Source organism: Suricata suricatta, chromosome 2, assembly GCF_006229205.1.
Source record: "Suricata suricatta isolate VVHF042 chromosome 2, meerkat_22Aug2017_6uvM2_HiC, whole genome shotgun sequence".
NCBI lineage: Eukaryota > Metazoa > Chordata > Mammalia > Carnivora > Herpestidae > Suricata > Suricata suricatta.
Genome location: NC_043701.1, coordinates 108,252,676 through 108,258,675, shown reverse-complemented (window position 1 = coordinate 108,258,675; position 6,000 = coordinate 108,252,676). Strand labels below are relative to the sequence as shown.

At 44.9% G+C, this 6,000-nt stretch overlaps 1 long non-coding RNA gene across 7 annotated transcripts in view; it reads left to right on the top strand.

Moving 5' to 3' along the window:
• LOC115285042 overlaps positions 1-6,000 on the top strand; it is a 51,201-nt gene that overhangs the window by 24,947 nt on the left and 20,254 nt on the right. Inside the window, exon 1 of one of the 7 annotated variants that reach the window (XR_003905417.1) lies at positions 83-97. The exons of the other annotated variants lie outside the window; for them this stretch is intronic. This is a non-coding gene — a long non-coding RNA (uncharacterized LOC115285042). Of the gene's footprint in view, positions 1-82; positions 98-6,000 lie in introns of those variants that run through there. 7 annotated transcript variants of the gene reach the window in all.

The window sequence follows — 6,000 nt, the reverse complement described above, 5'->3', positions numbered from 1 at the left end:
CCCAGCGCCCCGCCCCCTGCGCGCCCCCGGCCCCGCCCTGCCCCCTGCGCGCCCGACTCCATCCCGGGCCCCAGTGCTGACTTCCCTTCCACCGTAGGTGAGGCAACCTCATTCTTGGGAAACGCGGGACACAGAGGATGATGGGGGGTGGGGGGGCGGCCCTATTGCCTAAGCTCCCTTAAGAGAGTCACCCTTTTGGTGCGTTGGCTGGTTGGATTGTGCTTCCCAGAAGCCTCCCCTAGTTCTGTTGTCTGGACACTCAGGGCCTATTTACAAATAAAATTGGAGCTGGCAGCGGGGGCCTGTATGTAACCAGAGGCTAAAGAAATACCGATTCCACCACCCAGATGGGAGAGTTCAATCTGTTTTCTGGCCAAGGCCGCACAGTTAATTTTTATCCTAGTAAAAAATAATAAACACGGCATTAGCAACTAAATGTTTATCAATTTGCAGTTCATTTCCAGCCAGATCATTTCACTGCTGCATGTTTTTTACTGCTAGCTGATGCACTAGAGTGCTTTTCACGAAACCATATGTGACTATTTAAGTCCTAGCCTCCGTAGCATTGATGTGGTGCTTTTCACCTTAATTGGACAATATTATTTGGCTATTTCAGGCAGGGTACTCCAATATTGCATTTTAATGAGGAAGAAACTGCAGTGAAGAAAGTTTACATGATTGGCTGGGGATCACCCTACGGTTCCGGGATGATGCTAAACAAGGATCCCCAAGTTTTTGTTTTGCTTTTACGTCCAGCACAAACCTCTGTGCACTGGACCATGTGCCTGAGCAGGGCCGTCTTGCTGGGGTTTCTTTTCCTCTCCCCGGTGAGCTCATGCTAGAAGAGGTGGTAGAGCAGGGGTGAGGAACTTTGAAGAGAAGGATGCCTTATCAGGGCAGATAAACAATGAGAGTATGATTGAAGCTCAAGTCCATTGGCTGCCCACACAGCCAACCCGTCTTGCAAGTGCTTTGGCTAGTTTTGTGGTCTTAGCGGACTCAAGCCATTTGATGGTGTCATCTCTCATTTATCACCAGACTGTTATAGCCAGAAACTATGCAGTGATGACAAAATGAAGGCATGGCTATAAGGTGAATCATGCAGACAGTCAACCCTCGTCCCAGCTTCCTGGTTCTTCTTCCTTTGAGTGTGTAATAGAAACCTTGATGTTGTCACATGCTTCAGGGTGGATCCGAAGGGACTACTTGGGGAAAGGGAGAGAATGGAGAGCTTATAGAGTTAGCAGTGGAGATCAGAGTGAGTCAGATGTACATTCCATCTCTGTCTCCTCGGGAAAATAACTGTCTTGAAGATTTAGTTTTTAACCCTGTAAAATTGAGGGGATAGTATGTCTTCTTTCAGAGGGCTGCCATACACATCAGGGGCATAGGTACTCAGGGCTTGGCAAAGTACTTGGGATCTAGTAGATTCTCAAGACATGCTCTTGATGACCAGGGTAGGCTTGACAGGGGCTGGTAGGCAATGGGTTGAAGATACCATATTTGCAACTACAAATATGAGGCAATGCCCCATTTCCTAATGAGCAGGTTACAAAAGTCGTGTGTGTGTGTGTGTGTGTGTGTGTGTGTGTGTGTGGCTTTTTTCCTTGGTCAGCCTGAATCTACACACTTTAATGATGCAAGAGAATGAGTCAAATCTCTAGTTATAAAATGTATTGATTTCATTACATGCATATATAAAATCATACACATAAATCTACTTATTTAGAAGGGGTGCCTATTTCTCTTTTTAGTCATTATTCAGACTCTTCGGCATCACCTGTCTTTGTCATCACTCAAGCCCCGTTTTGAGTGATCTCACTCAGTCTTAGAACACACCACCCTGCTTCTGCCCAAGCACCTTTGGGGTTTAGTAGTTTTTGAGTCTGTCTGTTGTGGTCCCTTGGAAATGTTTCCTCAAGCTCAATACCCATGCACTATTTGTGATCTCCATAAAGCTAACCTCTTGTTGCACTGATTTTAAAGGTGATTTTAATGAGCTTGGGGCTACCTAAGGGAATGTTCATGCATTTTAAAGATGCATACCAACTTACCAAGGGGTGAAATGACACAAGGTTTGGGATTTTCTTTAAGATAGTTCAGCAAAGAGGGGCATCTGGCAGGCTCAATCTGTGGAGCACAAGACTCTTAATCTTGGGGTTGTAGGTTCAAGCCCCACATTAGGTGGAGAGATTACTTAAAAATAAAATTGGAAAATAAAATAGTTCAGCAAAGAGAAAAAGGCAGAAGACAAAAAAGTAACAAGTGTAGCAAATTTGGAAAATTTGGTTATTAATCTGGGTGATGGGCATATGGAAGTTCATTTTACTACATGCTCTTTTGAAATGTTTGAAATTTTTCATAATAAAAAAATTTTTTTAAATGAGCTTTAAAAGACTTGCTTACAATATCTAATCCATGGAGTTGGAGGTCAACCCTTCTGGAATTACTACAAAAACTTTTATTTATTTCTCTTATATTTTTTAAATGTTTATTTATTTTTGAGAGACAGAGCATGAGCAGGGGAAGGGCAGAGAGAGAGGGAGACACAGAATTCGAAGCAGGCTTCAGACTGTGAGCTGGCAGCACAGAGCCCAACGTGGGGCTTGAACTCACGAGCCGCAAGATCATGACCTGAGCCCAAGTTGACTGCTTAACTAACCGAGCCACTGAGGCACCTCCTACCAAAACTTTTAAATTTTTAAAAAATTAAAATTCTTTAAATTTTTAAAAAATATTTACTTATTTTTGAGAGAGAGAGACAGAGCACAAGTGGGGGAGGGTCACAGAAAGGGGGAGACACAGAATCCAAAGTAGGTTCCAGGCTCTGAGATGTTAGCACAGAGCCCGACATGGGGCCCAAACTCACAAACCATGAGATCATGACCTGAGTCAAAGTCTGACGCTCAACTGACTGAGCCACTAAGGAGCCCCTAAATGTTTTTTATTAAAAAAAAGAAACCAAATCATTCTTCCATAATCATAATCATCCCAGACAAGCACTGATTGAATTCCTTTCAGGGTATTTTGATATTTAAAATAACGAAATCGAGGGGCACCTGAGTGGCTCAGTCCGGTAAGCATCCAGCTCTTGATTTCGGCGCTGGTCATGATCCCATAGTCACGGGATCCCACATCAGGAGCCTGCTTGGGATTCTCCCTTCTTCTCTCTCTGCTTCTCCCCTGCTCACGTGCACTCACCTGCTCTCTTTCAAAATAAATAAGCATTTAAAATAAAATAAAATTAAATTAAATTAAAAAAAAAAGAAAATGAGTAAGCACTCGATAACATGAGGAACTTTTAAAAGAGACACAAATACAAGATGAATCTCAGATTTGCCCCTCCATGTTATTCTCCTCTGTGCTTTGTTGGGGTGAGTGGATGGGATTGATCCGGGCCCCAAGTGGAGAACTTTGTAAGTGATGGGGAACTGGTTCCAGGGGAACTTTGTCAAAAGTACCTATTACCTAGTGCCCTTGTTGGCATCCGGGCTGGAAGGCACCGGATGGCAGCAGGGAACACGCTGTCCTGGGTGCGGGCCTGGTGCCACCGGCCTGGGGGTGGGGTGTCAGTCATGGTGCAGAAGGGGAGAGGACACATTTTCTTCGTTGGGCAACACTCATCCCCTGGGGAGAGGGCACAGAGCTGGGGCGTACACGGCCAAAACGAGAGGGTGGTTGGGGCCGGTGTCCAAGTTTAGTCTAAGTCAGGCAAGCGTGTTTGGGCCTCAGAGTCCTAAACAGGCACGTTCCAAAGCAATCAGAAAACTCTTCAAAATTTACATGAGTTTCGTAGTAACGTCTTTCCAAAGGAGGAGAGAAAATATATTATTTTTGAAGGGTAAGATTCTTTCCATACAAACATAGTGGATTATTTGCCAGAGAGTATTAAAATTAAAAATGTCTACCCAGCCTGTGTGGGAAGTCTGGAATTCTCTGGAATTCTTTCATTTTATTGTCTTTCCCCCCCACGAATGCACTGTGCTATGCCACAGGCCAGTCACAATCTTTGAGAGAGTTACTTCTGACACTTTTTGGTATCACCTCATTCACACTGACCCTGTCCTAAGAGAGAGAATCTTTCATATTTTGAAAGAACCTTCCTTCAGACATAAAAATCACAGAGTAACAGCTTCATTGTGACCCTCTCGACATTACAGTGCCAGCAGATTGGAATGCAGAAAAACAAAGTAAGATAAACAAAATACCAGTGTGCCCCAATGGAGAGCAGGTTCTTTTTGGAAGATGTGTGTGTGTGTGTGTGTGTGTGTGTGTGTGTGTGTGTGTGTGTTTGATGAGCTAAGTGTTGATTCTAACCCCCAAAGACGGAAAAGTGTGAGGTTAGGTAAGTGTCTGCTAGATTCATTGTTGCCATGTGGATTCTGTGAAGTCAGCTGACAGGTCACAGGCAGTAGCTGGAGAGTAAAGTTCACCGACTGTGTGTCCTTGCTCTGATTGGGCAGTTCCTGAAAACACCACCTGCACCACCTTCCTTCCGGAAGCCATCTGCTCCCTTCAGGTCTGCGTGGATGCTTCTGGCACGGGAGCTCAGGATGAATTCTGCAGGCGTTGCTTGAGAAATGCCAAGTGGCCACTGGCCAGGGTCTAAGTTAAACCAGGAGATGGCTATGAATTCGAGTTGTTGGGTTTGGCACATCTTTCTAGAGCTGCTGTGCGGAGCAGGAAAGAGAGATGTTTGTTTGTGGCTTTAGTTCATCAGTTCTATAGTGCGCTCTTTAATCTGAACCTTTTATTTGCTCAAGGGAAAAACAAGTCTGATATGCACTCCGAGGAGGATTTCAATTAGACGGTCCCGTAGAGCCCTCCACCCACGCCTCTTCACATTTATTTTCCAGCAACCTCATCAAGTGGTTTGGGATGCCTTCTGGTTGTATTAAGAACTTTCCAATAGATCTGCTGCACATCCTATGATAGATATAATCGTTTCCCCATGAATCATGAGGATTTCGTACAGTACATTTACGCACACATGGGCGTGTGTTTGCATGAAAAGAGCGTGGCTGCATTGAGGAACGCTGGTCTGGCTGCAAAGGCGACCTTTTTGGCTTCCTTCGGTGTGGTTCTCCTTCTTTCTGGTCGGCGAATAAATATCGCTCGGACAGGGTCTGGCACAGATGCTCTAACTGTAAAGCTTAATGTATAACTAGTATGTTTTTCTTCTGTGTCAGCAGTTGGCCACAGGATACTGTAAATAAGGATTCTGGTGAGCAAATGGATGTCTGCAGTGAGAGGAGGGGAAGGCTGGAGTAGGCAGTTTTGAAATTCATGCCAGGGGTTGCCACAAGAGATAAGGTAATTTGAGTAACCTGTAAGACCTGTGGATTCACGGGTTTCAAAAACAGGAAAGTCTCTTGTTTTAAAATCCTCTAAAGCAACATGTGGGCTTAGAAAAGAAGCTGGCTTGCGGTTAGGTGATTCTACTTCCTTATTGATATAATGGCTGGTGACGCAAGGCCTCTTGGGATTGCGGCGCTGTGACCGCAGGCCCGACAGTTACCCTGACCGGGTTCTGAAACAGGCCCGGGGCTTTCTGGACGGATGAGAAGTCTAAAAATTTCCCTTTTCATTTCCTCTCTTGTGTGACTTTGTCATTTTTTTTTAAAACCTGGTAATTGAAAAGGGAATTTTGCCTGTGCTCTGAAGGAGTTTATCTTGACTGAGTCGCTTCCCTCCTACTCCTCAAAAATCCCACCCTGAAAACCCCAAGCTAAAAAAAAAAAAATTCATCCATTCTTGCAGATTTTTCAGAGAGTCCATGTTTGATTAATCTGCTTTGAGGCTGGATTCAGAACAAGCAGGTCTTTGAAAAGGGTATGAATTTTGAAAAACGCTCTGGAAGTTGTCTGATTCCGCAGCCTCCTGGGTGTCTCAGGCCCACGTGGATGCTGCATCGTTCCGGAAACCTGTGCCCTTCACAGCCAGCTGGAGGCTCAACTGGGGAAATGCTCCCAGGACTCGTGCTGGCATTCTGAGACATGA